General features: G+C 36.0%; 1 protein-coding gene across 8 annotated transcripts in view; it reads right to left on the minus strand.

The window, feature by feature from the left end:
• Nucleotides 1-7,633: 7,633 nt before the first annotated feature.
• The window catches only part of PRR16 (proline rich 16), a 144,699-nt gene continuing 132,060 nt past the window's right edge, over nt 7,634-20,272 (minus strand). For all 8 annotated transcript variants that reach the window (XR_011678806.1, XR_011678805.1, XR_011678800.1 and 5 more), the window contains one exon: nt 7,634-12,515. The gene's annotated coding sequence lies outside the window, so the exon portion shown is untranslated. The remainder of the gene's footprint in view (nt 12,516-20,272) is intronic.

Raw genomic sequence — 20,272 nt, forward strand, 5'->3', positions numbered from 1 at the left:
AAAACTTCAAAGTATTCTTGGTATCCAAAAACTTCAAAGTATTCTTGGTATCCAAAACTTCTCAGCAAATATAAAACACTTTCAAAATACTTGCACCGTCAAATTGGAAGAGCTTTCAGACACCATAATAAATAGTATTGTAAAAAAAATCATAATATTTAAATCCCTAATGGGTAAAATTTAAAACCTGATAATAATAATAATAATAATAGCAAAAAACCCCCAAGACATCCCCCTGGTAAACGGATTGTTTCTATGAAGATGAATCAGTACATGAAAACCCAGCAGGAAGAACAGCAGGCGATGACTGTAATCTTTATCCTTTTGTATCTGTGTAGTAAGTACACTTTTATCAGATACAGGAGTCCAGCGGGTAGAAGAACAGAATGTATTACCTCTGCAGTTCAAGCTTTTGAAAATCCCTGTGTTCTTCATATTTTTGCCTGCAGCCCTAATCCTTCTTTCCTTAGAGATGTCATTAAATTACATTTCCTGTTTCAATCAAAACTAAAATATCATCCCTCAAGGATTATACTCATGCCCATTTCCTATTAATGGGGGTCTGAAAAATTTCAAAGACATATTTTAGCTTAGAAAGTTTCATGTTTAAATTATATATTCTGAGTAAATATATCTGCCCATGTCCCTGCTTTGTCAATATGATTCCGTTAAAAGAAAAATATGCTGGTTGCTTCATCCCAAGCAGAGTAAGTTGCTAGAGTAAATTCTAAAAAAGAAGACCTGCTAAATATTAATGCAGGCATGTAGAGATGGTAACCTAGTAATACTTGTTTGAATCAAAAAAATATGAAAAGCTAGGAAATTGTTATGTCCTATTCATCTAGGTAGACCTTTCCTTCTAGTATCAGTGTGGTTTCTGATTATGGCAAATGTAACAAGGCCAAATAATTGTTTTTTCCTATATGTGTTACAAGACTCCTTGTAAAATTAGGTGTATCTTTTACCTTTAATGTTTATGCTCCATCCATGAATATTGCCCTAAATTGCTAAATTCTTTTAAGCATGACCATGTTTGGTCAAAACTTATCTCAATGATCTGGACTAATGAAGGATTCCTCTTAAGTAGCTTTAGTTAAAGTTGAGTAATCTAAATCAGCTTCCCATCTGCTCATGCTTCATGCAGCAGAACAATGTATATTCAGAAGATATCTCTATTTCTCACATAATAGATTTCAAACAATGAGAAAGAAATATTATTTTTTCTTAGCTCTTTTTCTACCCACACTTTACTGAGATCCTCACAAAAAAAAAAAAGTCCCAATTATTTTTTAATTCAGGAGCTCTCCTACAAGGAGCCAAACACACATTAATGACTCAATCTGCTGTTGACTAGGAAAAACAGTAGTAGAAAGGAGAGAAGGTTTCATTGTAATGTCAGTGAATCCTTTAGCATTATACTGTCAACAGAAAATAATGTGAGAATAAATCATCTTTATATCTGTGGCAGGACACACATATTTCCACCCTGTTAAGTAACCAGATTAAGTGGAAGTCAAGTCCCAAGCAATTTAACTTTTTTCTGCCCTTTGTATTGATTTGTCCACACAGATAATCATCTACTTTCATATGCACATGGGTTAAGCACAAATTAATTAAAAGCAAATTCAGATAATATATTAAAAGAATTTCTATGCTTGCCTGAATGACAGACTATTTTAGTCTCAAAGCTTCATTCAGCAAAACAGGTAATATTCAATGTTTGCAAATTTTAGATTTTTTTAAACCTTTCTGCAGTAACTTGATCAAAAATTTATACCCTTCAAAACTCTGACTACCATTTCCTGCTGAGTCATCCATCCAGCTGTTTCAGGTGGCAGTCTTTGACATTATTCATATGTATCATAATGAGCAGAACACAGCTCTCTGAAAACCTGACAGTACATCATAAGTGTAACTTTCACATGTATTCTTGGGATCTCACTCACCTTCTTTTCCTATGTTCCTTGCTCCCAGTGGATTACTAAACTAGTAATATCCACATTCCCAGCTTCATATCCCAGCTGACAACTTCTCTCCCATTTATAGAAATGTTACCTAGGTCATGGTCCTGCCTGTCTATTTGAAAACCAGGCATAAATCTTTCCTGTCAGGTTACTGTGTGCATCAACACCTCTAAAGATGAAGACTGTGGGACATAAGGTACTCACTTCTTGTCCTCTTCAGTTCCACAGCACTGCTGCTCCCAGCAGACTGAACTGATTGCCATGACAAAGTGCTCCACAAGCCTGACGAGGGAAGGTAGGTGGTACAGAGGAAGCAGAGATGTGTGCTATGTGATGGCAGTTCCTGACTGAGGAAAGATCTGGTGTGGAACCAAGGAGGGGTCTGTGGAGACCTTCCAGGTCTAGGTCCAAGACGATGCAACAGGACAATTTGATGCAGATCTGTTACAGCTTGACTAAGATGACATCTCTGAAGCTGTCTACAGACAAAAGGAATCCCTTGATCAGAGCCCTTGGTCCATTATAGGGATTTTGACCATATGGACATCTACTGAACAAGTAATACAAACCTTAAGCATTGTGGAAAGATCTTCAGAGCACTGCATTTGAATTTCTAATGTGAGCTTAGGGCCCAGCCAGGGAAAATACTCTGTTTGACCAGCTGCTTAATGAGGTAAAAACACCTGTGAGTGTTAGTTTGGGTTGCAGTGACCAGGAGAAGGTGAGATCAAGATTTGGAGAAAGGCAAAGAACAGCCTTCTGGACAGAAGATTTTGTTTTCAGGACAGCAGATTTTTACTTATTTAGAATATTGCTGATGAATACCGTTGGAGCCTCGTACAACAATCATGCAGGATAATTAGCTGACTTTTAAAGAAAAGTTATTTGGAGCTCAGGAGAAAAGGACCCTTTCATGCAGGTAGACCAGAAATTTCTGTCAAAGGCCTGAACCATTACACAGAGAACTTACATGCTAGATATCACACAGGAAGTGAAAACAAGGACAGAAATCAAAGAAAGACTATAAAAGTATTGCTCATTCTGTTAAGGATAAAAAGGCCAATACCTGATTAGAGCTAAAATTAGTTAGGGACATAAATGTAATAGGAAGAGTTCTTACTAGTATGCTAATATCAGAAGGAAATTCACTGAAAATACAAACTGTTGAATGGGAGAACCAATTGACTGCTAGATTATATGGAAAAGGCTGAATTATTTAATTATATTTTCACCTCAATCAAAGCCTACTTTTTATATTCTGCACATACCTGTCTTATTTTGGATGCAGGCTTACAAGAGACCAAGAATTAGCTTAAAAATGTTGAACTTAAGTACAGGATGCCAGATCAAATTGAGCTTGACACCTCAAGGTGTCAGAGGTGCTGACTGCAGAGAACACATGGCGACTATCATCTATTAAAAATCACAGAAACCAAGAAAGGTCCTCACCAACTGAAAAAAGACAAATATTATATTCATATTAAGACAGAAGGGAGATCAGTGGAACATTAAAAAAAGAAGCGTCACCTTTAACACAAATAGCATTGATTTGGAATTAATTTCTGAGCACACACAGAAAACAAGGCAATCAGGAACAACATATAGAGATTTACCAGTAGGCAAATCATGCTCTACCTGTCTTAATGACTGCCATGATGCAACATGGGATGAGGGATCTGAATTATGACATAGAATGCAAACTTGACAAATTTCTATATGATGCTAGGAAAAGTGACTGACGTAACAATTGACAAAAATTAACGTCAGCAGGATCTAAGGAAATTTATGTATTTTGCTAGAGAAGACTCATTACACTTAGGAGGCCAAAGGGCCAAGATCTGCACCTAGGGTAGAGTAGATGCAGGCGGTGGAGAGTAACTGGAGGAGCTGCAAGGACCCAAGCTTAAAGGACTTTAGGGTGAGAGCTGACCACAAGGCCAACAATGTGCTCTTGCCCTGAGCTGGATGAATGGTGCAGAACCTGCAGCAGAGGCTACAGGGGACCTAAAGAACATGACTGGCATGGGGAGGATGAGTGAGATGAGCTGCTTCTAGTCTGGCAAAGTTAAAGCTAAGGCCATATTTGGAGAAGCAGAGATAAACACCTTGCAGCAGTAGCAAACAATATGAAAGGGATTACAGAAGGGACAGTGGCCTTAAAGTGAAAGATGGATAGACCAGGTTGTATGTATGGAAAAATGTGTTCATGATGAAATACCAGGATCCACAGAAAGTGTGGCTGCACCATCAGAGAAGGTTATGAAGCCAGGACTTTGGCTGATCACCTCCAAAGCAAAACCAGAACACTTTTAACCAGAAAGACGTCCTAACCAGACTTTTTAGCATTGCTTAGTATCATCTGCCCTAACTGCAAACGTTTGAAAGTTTGAAGACAAAACGATGATATATATTTACCCCTCATTAATTCATATTCTGCAGGCATCAGTTCCAGGAATCTAATGTTCAATGTGTCCTCTCCTTTTTCATGTCACAATTTAGATCTTTTAGCAATATCTAATAATGCATTTTCAGTTCATTTGTGGCTGCATGTTTCAAAATTTTTTAAAATTTGCTTATCTTTTGGTTTTATTTTTGAAAATATCTCCCTTTTGTTACTCTACATTTTATCATTGTTTGTTTACCGTACCCTTGCATACAATAAAAAAAATGAAGACATTTTAAATCCTAATTATGGACTTGTTTAAGTGTGAGGTACGATCCTCTATAATGTCAGAAAAGTAATAATTTTGCAAAGTAAAAAAAGATAGTTATATAGCGATTTCATTCAGTTAAATTCATTCCACTCAAAACAACACATGGGTAGTTCAAAAAGAACAAAACCATAACCAGCCAGATGGAAATACTTCTCATCCATTTACAAGATATTCTAAATTAACTTAGAAATCTCTGTTTAAACAGCCTGTAGTAAAGATGGTGTCCTTAGTTAGCTTTTGCACACCAATACTATGCATTTACTTTATACAAAAGATAAAATCAGTACAAATAACTGAAGTAAAATAAGCCTGTTAACCATCCTGCAATATCTCCTGCTCAGCAAAAAGAAGAGGGCATATGATCAACAGAAATGAATTCCCAGCAGATTAATTAAGTTAGTTTTATAATGTCACAGTGACAACTCTGGTTTGAAAACAGAGGAATGAGCTAAGCAGAAGTCTCTTTTAGTAATATGAAAGCAGAGAGCATTATAGAGAAGCTGGAGAAAAAGCAAGCATTTGTTCTAGAAATAGATAGATGAAAAACAATTTTAAAACCAAATGTACAGTCCTATTTCATCAATAGCACCACAATGGTAAGAGTGATAGTCACAACAGTAATAAATATTTTGCTCACTGAATTACTATAATTAGCAATGTATGCACTTTTGCAGATAGAACAACTTAAAACATTTTTCTCTAGTAAAAAGACCAGATTGTACAATTATTTTTCCACAATATATTTATTGCAGTCGCAAAATCTGTTTAAATGGAAAAAAATAATAGGCAAGAACAAATAAATTTCATTGCATTCCACATTATATATAGATTTTGCTTCATTTATAATCTTAAATTGTTAATAATTTAATTTTCAAAAGTTTTAAATCCTATTGACTGGGTCTTCTAGGAATATATTTTAGGTATTAATCTCTCTAACAAAATAAAGTGTCAAAGTCTCCACTATAAATAACGGGTTTGTCATATGCCCAATTGCTGTCAGTTTGGTGGAAATGTGTGAAAACTCCCCAGTTATCCAAATATAGGTAATTCAAAGGGAGTTTGTCTGATCAATGTGGGGCTCAGATTCTCAAAATCTTAGTTTCTCAATCAGATTATCCAGGTGGTTTCCACTCGCAACTTGCAATGCAACTACATTTGTTGGTAAAGGATATTTATTTCAGAGACAAAATTAAGGAAACAATTAAACAGATTCATATGTTTGTTTTAAAGAAATATGTAATCAGCACTAATCAAAAGATTGCTTTTTTTTTTTTTAATTTGGGATTTTTTTGCTTCCTGAAACATTAATCTCTTGCTTGACATTAGTCTTCTTAACAACTACACCTGTCTATTTAAATCTCAGTAGATAAACCTCAGTGTACCACATTACTGAACAGGTGAATTTTTAATAAAGACATAGCCTCCAGAACATCATCCTTTACCTGTCTTAATGATTTTTTTTTCTATGCTTTCCATATGAAAGCTCTTGGCTGGTTTTGCTAATTTGTTTGTGCCTCTGTAAAGTACATAGTGCACATTGCAAAAGTAGAATTTTCTGCTCCCTGGTTTCAGTTTATGTAAATGAAATATGTGAGCCACAAAAGTAGCTGACATTGATCCAGAACACAGATGTAGAAATTCATCTTCATTATACTCACCCTGACACAAATGCATCTTCACTAGAAGCAAAATCAGGGTCACTTTATTTAGCAACTCTCAATTACTATTTTTCCTTTTCGTCTCACAGCCTCTAATTCCCATAAACTTTCAGCATATGCAATATGTTGAAAGAGTGAAAGAGTTCCACAGCTTCCCTCCACATTGCTTAAATAAACACTTTTGTGTTATTTTTCAGCTTCTCAGTGGCTGGATTTGTTTGATGACCCCTGCTACTACACACTCGATGCCATTCATGATCTTGTCACTCTACTTCTCTTTCACACCTCTGTTGAGCAGAATTATTACCTGCTGTCACTTCACAGACAGATTCAAATTGTACCATTTTATTTTTCTACCTTTTCATTCATTCTCTGAAGCTTTTTCAGTTTGATCACATTTTTTGTTTGTTTGTTTGCTTCTTAGTTTTCCAGTCAAAGAACTGGGCATAGTATTTAAAAAGTTAAATATCATATTAGGCTAATATCTGTTGCATACAATGATGTATGCAATGTTCACTTATTTTCTCTGTTGCTTTCCTAATAAATGTCAACTGCATACTTCCATTTTTTCTGCCCTCCTAAGCACAAGACCAACAATTTCACAAAAACATTTAACTGCTAAATTAAGCTAAGTGAAATATATAAAATATAAAATTGTTTTAATATCAGTTTACATTTATCTTCATTCAATTTGATTTTTAATTTTAACAAAATTAATTTAGTCAGTCATTCAGGACCTCTCCTATTTACCACCTTTATTAATTTAGTATGATCACCAAATTCACCACATAATTATACACTACTTTTCCAGAATATTCACATGTTCAAATATATTTTGAGACACATGGATCACAGAATATGTCCCTTGGAACGTCACTCTTGGCCTCTGTCGCCTGTGAAAACTGACACAAAAATCACTATTTTCTCCAATATTTTCATCTTTTTATGAATTCAGGAACTTTCCTCTTAGCCAGCTGCAGGGTTTTTTTGTGTTTTCTCAGCCACCTGTGCAAATTCCTGTGGTGTTTGGTAATATTGAAACCATTAGATGTGTTCTAGCTCTTTTTAGAGAGATTAAAGTTTGAACCCTTTTGCCTCATACTGATTTAATGGACCATACTCTTTCAATATAAAACTGGCAACATAGTTGCAGCCTCACATCTCAAAAGCTATCAAAATAACTTTAAACAAAGAGTTTCATTCCACAGGTACGATTTGGCTATTTCATCCCTGAGTGTCTTTAAAAATCTTAGCTTTATATCCCTTCATTTTGTTTTGTCCACCTCAAACCACCACCACCACCTCAAACTGGCAAACCATGACTTCATATGAGCTCCACCACAAAAAAAATTAATGTGTGAGAACCTACAAAAGTTCTTCCATAGCATGAGCAGAGTTAAAGTGTTCTGACCGTCTTGTTCCTAAAGCTTCTTGTAAGTGCTTCTGTTTTCCTTGATTATCTTTCAGCATTATAGATGGTCTCCCAGACTTCCCTCTGCTCTGCTGTAGAAAGCGAATTTCTTAATTCTAGTTTCTTCCAATTATTTTAATTGAGAAATCTCTTAAGTATCTTGGAATTTATTTGAATAATGTTTCTCTGGGTTTGTTGTTTGGGGTTTTTTTTTCTTTTTAAATTTTTATTTAGTCTTACATTTAGTCCTCACACTTTCTTTAAAAATCTTCAACTATCTGAAGGACATCTTGCCCTCAATAGCCTCTGATAACCTGCTTATTAGCCATGTGGTTTCCCTTTTACCCTTTCTCAAGCCTTTCTAGCTAAGCAGAATGTACTTACTCTCTTCCTTCAAAAATACCTTAAATAGTCTTTATGCCATCTGCCATGACTTTACCCTATTCCTTCCAGATTCTCCCGAACAGGAGTCCTTTTTTATAATTGTCTTTTCTGAAGTTCAGCCCAACTGTGGGGACATTTCATGGCTTCCTTGCAGATCTGCAAGGATATTGAATCTAGAGAGAGAAGTATTTTGAACAACATCCATTTGTTTCCCTTCTCATGGCATCTTCAACAGTCCAGTCCATGAAAATCATTGATTTAGTCTCAGTAGTCCTCTAAGATTCCTTCCAAGATCCAGTCTCAGTAACAGCCTCCTCCCTAGCAGGAAGCTCCCGGGTAGAGTGGTGACTGTCCTTCCCCCACCCCTCCTTAGACAATAGCTTACCACTATCTTGTGGTCAGCTTTTATTAACAACATCACTGCCTTGCTATGTACCCAGCACATCACTGATCAGAGGGGTAAAAAAAAACCACCTGTCCCTTGGGGATATTCTCAACATGTGACACTTGGGGCAGGTCTGTCAGGAGAGGGACACTTCTATATCACCCTGGTGATCACCAGGTTTTCATAATCTTTGTCTTCCACTCTGCAAAAGAGCTATTTTAACATATCCCAATTTTTCTCATGAATGATGGTGATCCTTGTCTTTTAAGTATTTCAAGAGCTGAAATTCTGTCTTGTAGACAAGTCTAGAACTGTCAGCATTTTGTTTTGCACACCTCATCCTTTCAAGCCTATTGGCTGCTCCATGTGGTTTTTCAGATGCCAGTTAATGAAACAATGCACTATTACTCCAGAACTATTTCTGTAGGCCTTTCTTATATGCATGACACATAAACCCAAAAAAGGACCCAAGAGTTGCTGAGAAGTCATCTTAGGTGAAAAAGTTCTGCTGGTCTTGTCAATATGCTTGGATGAACATAACAGAAATACCACAATTTTTTTGGTGTTCAATAGATAATGTAATTACCTCCTCTGGTTTTAAACTATGAAATTTCAGTGATAATTATTTGCCAGCAATTTCTGAAATTGTGTTGAAATGCAATCTGATGGGAGTATCTGCACAATATACAGACATTATCTCAATTTATATCCAATATTGAATACTTATCTAAGGATTTAATTTAAATCTATGAAAATCAAGCAATCTGAATTTCTCCCAGTGACACTGCTAGTAAAATAAGACATGATATATAACGCTGTATGAGTGTGCACACACACTGAAATTTACCTTCCAGCATGAAGTCCCAGTTAAGCAGAGGTGCAAATAACAGCATGTGATTAATGAGACCTGTGGTTTGCAGTGTTATCTTCCAATTACATTTGTCACTTAAATTAGGCCTACATGTTGGTATCTGTTCATCATTTTTGCATTGCACAAATTACATAAAACCACTCTTGGGACGAAGTCATTATTTTTCATATCTCATGTATTTTTCTGAAGAAAACTGAGCATTGTTTTAGGTGGGTTTTGTGCAATAAAAATTTTACACACAATCTGATCTAGAACTCAGCATAGCAGAAAAGTATTTGCAAGTAGTAACAAATTATTCCACTGGATTTTTATTGGGCTATTTTCAAATACAGATGAATGCATTTTGTTCACAAAAATAAGAGCTTTTTCAAGTGTTATTATTAGGCAATGATGGAAGTGTTCAAATTATTATTCTGAAATTTTCTTATTGTTTCAATAATGTTGTCCCCTTCTTAAACAACTGAATACTTGTCTCAAAGAAGAAGCTCTCCAATTTTAGAATACTGATTATCCAAAAAAGGAGGAAAACCAAGCCCATGCCAGTTGTGTGTCCAAATAACTTATTCTAATGACACAGGAATGACATTACAGTAAGAACACTATAAGCCAAAAGCTGAATTGTGTGTGAACAAAACACAGACATCATTCTTTAACAAATACAAAGGTTTCATTTATCCATTGCACCAAAGGAAATTGACCACTAACTTTCATAAAAATAGTCAAATCATAAGATTATCCCAATTTTTGCCAAATGAGGGAACCTAACATAAACTTACTTAATTTTCTGATTTCCTGACAAACTTCAAAAGCTGTTTATGGCTTCAGAGTCACAAGCAAAGACAGAGGTCAGGTCTTTCACCAAAAAATACAGTAACATGAGCATCTTTTGCAGTAACAGGACTTGTGGCACTTACTTCAGCAGAGCTGGCATTTCATTCATGAGCAGGTAAGGGTGCCATGCGTGCACACGCACACACAAACATACACTCATAACACTTGTTAGCACATTAGAGCAGAGCAACACATTTTTAAGACATCTGCCCTTCACAAAGTTAACCCACAGATTTTTTGAAAATTATTTCTGTTGTTGAAAGGTATTTTTTCTGTTAGTGAGCATTTAAATGCTTTCATAAAGCAATGAACTGAAAAAAAAGCTATTCAGCTTTAAAAATCAGATACATATAAATGGACTTAAGACAAATTATTTAAGTTAACTGGGAACCAAATGCATTACTTTTCTATTTGAATTACACATAGGCTAATGGAATAAGAAAAAAAAGGAAAAAAAAATATTCAAAACAGCTCTAGCATTAAAACGTTCAGTAACTCTACAACAAAACACTGCATTAGTTTGATAACAATGAATGTTCTTAACTGCAAACTGTAGATTGTTCTAAGAAACAATCTTTTATTCTGTAGCTTTTCAAATTATGAGTAAATAGTATCAAATTCATGGTCCTATCAGTATGCCAAAACAAACAAAACACCAAACAAAAACCTTAGCACACACACACCCCAGAAAAATCCAACCCCCAGATGATTAAATCAGTTTTTGAGTAAAATGAGACAGCTGGCAAAAGGTCTTTGTATAGTTTGGGAAACCACCATTATTTGACTACATTCATTTCATTCTTAAACATCCAAATTTTCACTTAGTAAAATTCATTGATAATAAAAACCCTATCCCATTATATATTTAATTTCTTCCTGTGGATATTAAAATAAACTATGTTCTGAAATTAAGAGTTAAAATACCTTCTTTTGTTTTCCATACATATTTGCCTATATAAATATACTTCATCATTTTACAAATTACAGTATTTATATTAAAGCTTTCATTCAGCAAATCATTACAGCTTAACAAGAACAAACAATCCCTGTGTTTTGGTTCTGTCTTTAAATCACTTTTGGAGATAATGAAAACCAGCCAAAATGAGTGACTGCAAATAATACAAACAACACATTTATTTAGAAAAATAAACTGAAAATGTTGCTTGTCTGTTAGATTTCTCCATGAAGTATAGACAAATGGCTAGAAAAATTTTATGTCAAGTACATATTACAAATGACTTCTTTAGCAGTAACTGGGACTAAATGTCAATGTTCAACAGGAACATTTTTTGATGTATAATTCAATAGATTAAATTTCTCGGCTGCTAATATGATAAAAAAAATGGATGCTATTAAAAAAGCTTATATCCCCTTTTTAAATACACCTTATCATGTTGCTGCTTTTTCATATATATACATATGTATATATGTATGTATATGCATGTATTTATTTCATCCTAAGAAAGGACTATAATCCTTTCTGTGAAGAGATCCCCATAGTGAAAGAGAGCATAAATGTCTTTCTTCAGTTCTAACTTTTTAATTCCATTTGGAGCTCTGGCAAAGTATAGCTTGTTGTGGTCAAAAATCTCCTGGGGCCATCTGTGCAAATGGTGGCACACATCATTACCCTGAATGGAAGTGACAGTACAAATAACAGAAGTGCATCGAGATGCAATCTCTAAGAGTGGAACTTCCTCAAAGTTGGGTGGAGGACAGGAGACAGAATCCTTTTAAGTGACTTAATTTCACTTATGCCCTGCTCCTGTATGGCTTTGAATATATACAAGGGACGACAAAGGTCTTCTTCCCCACAGACAGTAACATTTCTCTGTTACAATAAATGTATCCATTTTCTGAAATTAATAAGTGCTTCCTTTTTCCTTTTGGCTACATATTGAAATATTTGTTGATGCTGGCTGTACCCATAAAAAACTCCTTGTTTGGTACTCTGGTTGCTCAGCACAGAACTCAGGTGTCAGGCTTGGCGACAGCAGTTTCTGCAACGGGGCAAAACATTGAGTTCTCTTATCCTTCTTTCCCACTGAATCGAATTTAAGGCTGTGGCTGTTGCCAGGACTCAGCTTGTAGCTGTCAGATCTGAGAAAGATGATTCAATGCAGATTACACTAGTGCTCAGTTGTGCTCTGACTTCAAGGGTTCTTCCATTCTCCACTAAGAGTCAGGTTTTCTGGTTACTTCTCAGATCTGGCCTGCAAGAAGTCACAATGATGAATCTGATATGCAAATTAATTGATGTGCCTCCAAATATAGATATTCCTTCAAGCCTGAAGGTGCTGTTAAAAAGAAAAGAAGGGCAAAGTTATAAAAAAATCTTACTTTAAAAAGACAAATTAATAAACAAAATATAATTTTTAATTATCATTTCAGTTTTCATGTAAGCAGGAGTTCAAAAAATAATGGTATTTTGAAATGATCTTTTATAGTTGCACTTTATTATATATATAAGCCTTTTTTCTGGGGTAAATAGATTTGACTTTAGTGGTGTCTTTGAAATCACATTATTTACATCCCCTGTGAAATCTGGACTCTAATACTTCTTCATAAATTAAATAGAAAATGAACTCAGCAGAAGCTCTCCATCTGACAAGTTAATTTTCTAGTCACTAAAATATTATATATAATTCTGATTTGGGTCTTTAATATTAATTTTTGTGAAACTGTTTTAATTTTTATAAAACACTAATAATGCTGCAATCTAATGCTGAGGTTCACTGACTTACTGAGTTTTCCTAGCTTTATTTATTAGGGAAGATAATGCAGCAGTATCCAAAAAAGACACTTTAGAAATACTTACTTGTTGATAGCTAGGACACTAATTTAGGTTAAATTCACACCTCCTGAGGAAAAGAATAATAACTTCCTCATGCACTTTTGGTGACTTACACCTGAAGTTACAAAATTCAATGAGGAGGAAGATCACTTCTTTGCCATTAACTTTGTGAATCTAGCCCCCTCATTCACATTTCCTCCTATTTCTTACTTGAACTACTTTAAATTGATAAAGATTTTCATGGGGTAGGACAGAATTTTACTGTCAGACAAAAAAAAGAAGGAATCTGAATTTAGTGTAATGTAAATTCTTTTTGGTTTTTCCCCCAGCACTAAATGAAAAGATAAAATATTTAGTGAAATTTATTTAACACTCAGAATTGTTACAGTGGCCCATTAGCCTAGCAAACATGGTAGATTTGTGATACCACTAGCTTAGCAGGAAGTTGTTTTCCTAGTCAAGTATTCAGGGTTTGACTCACATTGTTAATGAAAAAGAAGAGTCTTCTAAACATCTGTTAGCAGCTTACTTTTAAACTGAAGTCAGCCTTCATATCACTAAAAACACAAACACTTTCTCAGCTGTCACAGTATCAGGCTTCAATTACATTTGGGCTAATGATTACTGTATGTTATTATCTCATTAGAATCACCAAAAAAGACAATATTATCCTTAAATGCAGCTTAATTCTCAGGAACAAGATTAATATGGTACAACTAACATACATTTAAAATAATGACAATAATACTCACAAAAGAGATAATGCAAATAGTATTTGTTGTCAGAAAACAACTTCAATTCGGAATACAGTAAAATACAATGCTAAGCACAGTAGACGCGAAGAGCAATATGATCTTTTCCTCTGAGTACTAATTCATAAAAATAGACAATATCATGCTGTTATAGTTTAATCCCAGTCAGCAATTAAGAAATATGTGGTTGCTCAATCACTCCCTACCACACAGTGGGCTGGGGAGAACTGAGGAAAAAATTGATAAGCCCAAATAAAATTAAAATATTGTAATAATAATGATAACAAAACCAACTGTAACAAAAGTGACACTTAAAAAAAAAAAAGAGATAAATAAACCTCAAGAAAGAAAAGGGATAGACAATTCAATATAGCTCACCAGCTGCTGACTGATATCCAGCCTGTCCTCAAACTGTATGATCAGCTCCCACCCAACTCCCCCAGTTTATTGGACATGAGTTTATGGTATGGAATGTGCCTTTAGCCAGTTTGGGCTGCCTCTCCTGATTTTGCTCCCTCATGGTTTCTTACGCGCTTCCTCACTGGCAAAGCAGAGGAAGCTGATTTAGGGTACACACTACCTAGCAACAACAGAAACACCAGTGTATTAATCATCATTATTTTTATTCTAAACCCAAAACACTATTAAGAAGAAAATTAATTAACTCTATCCCAACCGAACCTAGGATGACTGCTTACAAAACCAGGAAGTGGTTTACCAAGTATACTTGAATTTCTCCATCATTTCTGTCATAGAGTTGTCAACCCACACAATTCAATTCATTCCATACAACCACGTGACATCCACCCTCATTTCATCAACATTCTACCAAGGAAGAAAAGACTGCCTTCTTTCCTTTATACTAACTGTGCTGAAAAGTAAAAACTATGAAAATATTTTGCACCTTTCCATATTAATAAAGAACAGGTTTAAACTAAAAATTATGGTTAAACTTGCTCAGCAGGAAATTCATTAGGTAACAATACCTGCATCAAAAAACCAGCTGTTCCTCTTGCTACCTCCCCCAAAAATCTATATTTGCAAACCATTATTGTACACATGAAGAAGTGAGCAGCAAGAGAAAAAAGGTCACTCACTGAAAAAAAACCACCTGCTTACCAATTACAGGCTCCTATCCTGAACTGTCTAGCTTTTAATCCTATAGTCTGTACTGTTTTTGATAGCAAGGCTGTACATTCAGATATGTATATTTAATTCATCATTACAAAATAATTTTGTTACAGCATGCCTTATCAATAAACTCATAATAAAACTCTGACCCTATTAAAGTCATTATTAGAGAGCTAGGGCTCAGACAATTTACAGGAAACCATTTCGTTCACTCATGTCCCTTCTCCTTTTCAGTACTTGGGCAGCATCACCATGTCATCCTCTTCCTTCTACAGCATCATTTTTAAGTCCCAAAAGCTAGAGAATCAAAGAAACCAATGTTGCTCTTCTCCCCATTTCGAAACCAGATAACCACTCTTCTGTACTAAAAAATAAATTTTACTTTGCTACAGGTATTACCTGAAAACCATCTATATCCTTCTGCTTTGTTAGAGTCTTAAAAAACTGAGAGTCTAGTCCCATCAACAAGGAATCCTCCTCCTCATCATGGCCATGACCATATTGACTCCAGACAAATTGCTATGCAGAATCCTGTGGATGGAAAATGTTAAGGGACAAGGCCACTACGAGAAGCCTCCTTTCAGCCTCAGACCCATGAAACGGCTGCCCCATTCTCAGATGCAGAGAAACAACTGCATTTATTGGTCTTTAAATAAAGTCTTTAAATAAAGACCAATAAATCCAGTGACATGATTGGAAGACATCAAGAAAATTATAGAGAAGACATCACCAACTTTGAAGTGATATGTGCAGTGAGGATGTCAATAATCAAGAAAGGAATACTTTTAGTGATGGTTTCTATACTGGCCCTCGTGCCCTTTATCAAGAAAAAAGGAGAAAACAACTACAAAATGTACTTCACATTCAATTGAGAAAGGGAGATTTACTTGATTCTTACTAAGCCATGTAATTTCTGGATCATTTTAAGTCTGGTAGAAGCACCTGAAAGACCAGCCGAAAAAAAAGCTTTGTTATTTGGGCTAATTTAGCCCAGACAGGATAATTTGGACATATGTTATTACCTGTCTTAAGTACACTGCAAGTCAGAGCACATGCCCCATTATTAGTTCTACTCACATATTTAGGAGTACAACAAAAGTCCTTATGTTTTGAAAAAAATCACAAAACATCATATAGTAATACATCTTCCTAAACATAGTGCAGATATCTTCTAGGTATTGTTTAAATACTAATGGCATCTGTTAAGTTGTTGTAGTGGTTTTGGTTGGCCCATTTGAGATTTCCTGCCCAATACACCAATTCATTGGTGGGTCTAGTCACCAATGAATTGGTGTATTGTATCTACACCAATGAATTGGTGTATCTAGTCACTGGCATTTAGCCAGTGCACCCACTAGAATATACTTACTAATTTCCTGCTGTGACATAGGATTAAGAGGAAGGAAAAGCACACTCAAAACTTTAAAAGGGTACAAAGAAAAGTTTATTAGCAGAACTAAAAGAATAGTAAGAATCAGAATAAAACCGTCAGAAAACTTCTCCCCCCGCTAAAACATTTTCTTTCCCACTACCAATGTACAGAAACAATTCAGTCATTTTATCATCTCTGGAATATCTTTCTTCAATTCACTAAGGGAGACAAGTCCCTCTTGTCATTTCATGGAGACTTCTCCACAAGAAAACAGTTAGTTCATGGCTTTTAAACTCCACGAATAGCAGCTGCCCAGGAATCTGCAATCATGAAGTCCCTCCCATCTTTTCATAACCTTGCCACAGCTGGGGGGCCCATTTATGGGCCATGTCAACTTATGGTGTACTATTTTAAGGATGAGCTGTTCAAGAGCAAAGATTCACTTTATCTATCTCTAAGATCATCTTCATCTCTGGGAACAGTGGTCTTCTTCTTTCCCCGGGGGCAAAGAGTCTTCTCTCTCTCAGTTCAAACTCTCTCAGTTCAAACTTTTCATGGGATCACAGCTATTTCAATATCTGCTTGTTTTAGCGTAGATGCCTTTGCTAAAATTTGAACACTTCATCCCCCATACTTTTCAATGAGTTACAGGGAAAATGAGTCTGATGTATTAATTATATTCTTCTCCATAGCTTTACAAGAGGTTTTCAGCTCAAAACTAAAGGCATCTCCTCATTCTCCTTCCCATCTGAAATTTGACTTCTTCTTTACTGACTTCAGTGTCTAATGTGGCCTTCTACGTGTCTTTACTATCTTTCCTTTCTTTCACTCAAGAAAGGGTCAATGCTTTGCAAGTTTCATCTATCTGTGCAGTGAAAGAGTTAAATCTCGCCCAGGCCATCGTGTGATCCCTGCCGGGCTGGGCCGGAGCACTTACAGTGATGTATTTCAGCCTGCACCAGGGGCGGGGGCTGTGTCAGGGTCAGTCAAAGACCATGATCAAAGTCCGTGGCTGGCTTTGGTTTTTGCTGCGTTCAATTCCAGCCACAGGGCCACTCTCTGTGCAGGCTGCAGGGCCGCCTCTGGCCTCAGCCGCAGGATCTCGTGAGGTGGCCGTGCTGGGAAAGGGGACCTGGTGACACGGTGTTACCAGCCATGGCCCAGCCCTGCCTCGGCCAGCGCCCACAGCCTCCCCTCTCTCTGCCTGGCAGCTGCTGGGGCCCAGCCTGGCCAGGACAGGGCCCACTGGGCTCCATGGAAAGGGCTCAGCCCTGTTATAGATGGATAATGAGATGATTGGCTCTCGCAATTAAAAGATAACTTGTTATTTTTTAACTATTGTGTGAATATTAAGAAATGCTTTAGTGATGTATAGTTATGTTATTGTAGTTTAGATGTACTATGTTCTCCTCATAGTTCCCTTTTCTCCCCTGTATTGTTACCATCAGACAGCCAGGGTGGTCTGGGGCAGGTAAAAATAAGGCGTGCACATGTGTCCCTTGCATGGGGCAGTTGGGGATGGACAAGCTTGTTGCTGAGGGGGTGCAACATGGCAACACCTGACCTACAATCAAGTTACAAGAAAGGAGTTTCTGCTGATAAATGGCAAAGAAGAGCTGACTGACAGACTTTGGGAGGGGCCAGGGCTGGCTGATGCAACCACCAGGGGTATAAAAGACTGAGCATCCATCTTGAAGAGCATCCATCTAGGAGATGAACCAGCCACGTGGTATGCACACGGGGCAGTTCCCAGTGCTGCAGCTTTTTCCTTAGGCCGTTCTTTTGTTGTATTTTTGTTAAGGTTTGAAAAACCTTTTTATATTTTCAAAGTGAGCAGTTGTCTCTCACAGCCCTGTGGCAGAGCCCACCCAGCCCGACCCAGCCAACACCGGGGAGGCCAAGCCAGTGTCATTACCTGTTTCCAGGCCTGGAGGAAAAGACAGCATTCCTGGGGTTTGTTAATTTTAAAATGCATATCTCACAGAGGTGGATCTAGTTTTTAATTGGTTATTAACATAGCCAATTCAAAACCTATGTTAAAAAGCTACCCAGCAATTGGTTTTGCTAGGCACAGAGAAAGCTCTCAGCAGCTCTTCTCAGAAAAAATCACTTTTGTGGGTGGCTCCAATGCAAAACCAGCACAGTTGTCTGTTGTATAAATTACTTACTTATTCCTGAAAGATACAGAAATATTTAGATTCAGACATAGACTATTTTATTTATTTTATCTTAAGCTTTTTACTCTTTTAGGTAGGATTAATTACTATGCTAAATCCCTCATTTGAAGAATTACTAAAAGCAAAGGGAACACTTCCCTAAAATTTTGGAAATTTTTGCTAGTTTCTACTGTCCAAGAAATCCTCATCAGGATACCTGTTGAGACATCTTTTTCTGTAAAAACTAAACCACCTAAATGTAAACAACAAAGGATGCTAACAAACCACCACCAAACTTTTTTTGTAATTATTCCTACTTTTTTCACCAGAAGCTTCAGAAAACATATTTATGTGTGATTTCCCATCCTGCTGTTTTAATCTATAAATAATTTATTTGTCAATGAGCAAATAAGAAATCCCAGTTGCTTATTGGAAGTTTATCTTTCCAAGCTTAGGAAGAGATTGAAAATGGCATGAAAAGTGAAAATATTTACACATTACAAATGAAATGTACACATTTCCCTTTTCTTCTTTACACACTACATTAATTTATGCATTGACAGTGTGTATTAACTTCTACAATGGTATTCTTGTGATCTCATTAGCCACTCCTAGCAACACTTCCTTAATGAGATTATAAAGTTCTTTGTCATGCCAGTTTAGCTATCTCCAGAGCTTTCCCTATTCAAAGTTCTATAAATATAATCCTGAATAGAAAACCATAAATTGTGTCAGAATGTTTATGATGAGAGTATTTACTAAATACAGTTACCCAACTGAACTCCAACTGTTTAAGTAGTGTATTCATAGATATTTACTATCTTTGTCTGCTTGCACAACAAAATGAAGACTACCAGAATATTGACTCTGAGAGCTACTGTAATTTTTTATAGTGAGAAGCACTCAATCAATGTCAGAGGCAATGTGCTTATCAATATATGAAACTCATAAAATCTCCTGCTTGTTACTGCTTGTTACTACTGGCCACATATATGTAGTGCTTGTCCCAGTCAAGTATCAAACAGTTTAGATTTGCGAGAAGTAATATTGTAGGACTTACAAAATGCAATCAAGCCTTTTCTTTGTTTTTTTGGTGTTTTTTGTTTTGTTTTGTTTTTGAGGTATTTTTTGTGGATTCCACTAGTTTCCAATATAGCTGATATCTAAGCAGCCAAAGTTACAAGGTGAGAGGTAACAGGTATCTTGACATCACAGGAGTCAGTAACTTACACTATGGGCTGCTAGGATGAATGTAAAATATGACAAAACTCCAACCAAAAAAATTCTAATAGGGAAAAGAATGGCACCAGAAAAAGACCTAATGACGTATCCTGGGAAAACCTGGCAGTCTTGTTCACTGGTCAGAATTTTAAGTAGAGTAGTATGTACAGGATGCACAGAAAGTATAAATTAGATTTTTAGAATTCCTCAGACAGATTTTTGGCAGTGACAGTACATTTCTGTTTACTATTTCAAATTTTAGAAACATTTTCATTGGGTAATTTTTCTTTACATGAGTTTATTTTCATTTGCCTTTTTGGTTCGTTAGGTGTTAGAAAACTGTTTTGGTTTTATCATAATGTATATTTTAAGATAGAATTGGTTATGCCAAGTGTGAACACAGTCCTGGGAAGCTTATTTATTTTCTTATGACTTTTTGGATATGTTATGATATATCTTTCATGAGAAAAGTACTCACAAATGTTTCTGTGAGGGTGGTTTTGATTCATTTTGTCTCTCAGATATACGCTTACCAGCTCCCAGAAAATGATTTTCTCAAAAAATCATCTTGTACTTAACTACCATAAACAAGCAAGAAATTATCAAGAAGATGAAAACAGCTTTTTCT

The sequence above is a fragment of the Agelaius tricolor genome, unplaced genomic scaffold, assembly GCF_023055355.1.
Source record: "Agelaius tricolor isolate 1412-34295 unplaced genomic scaffold, bAgeTri1.0.p SCAF_4, whole genome shotgun sequence".
Lineage (NCBI taxonomy): Eukaryota > Metazoa > Chordata > Aves > Passeriformes > Icteridae > Agelaius > Agelaius tricolor.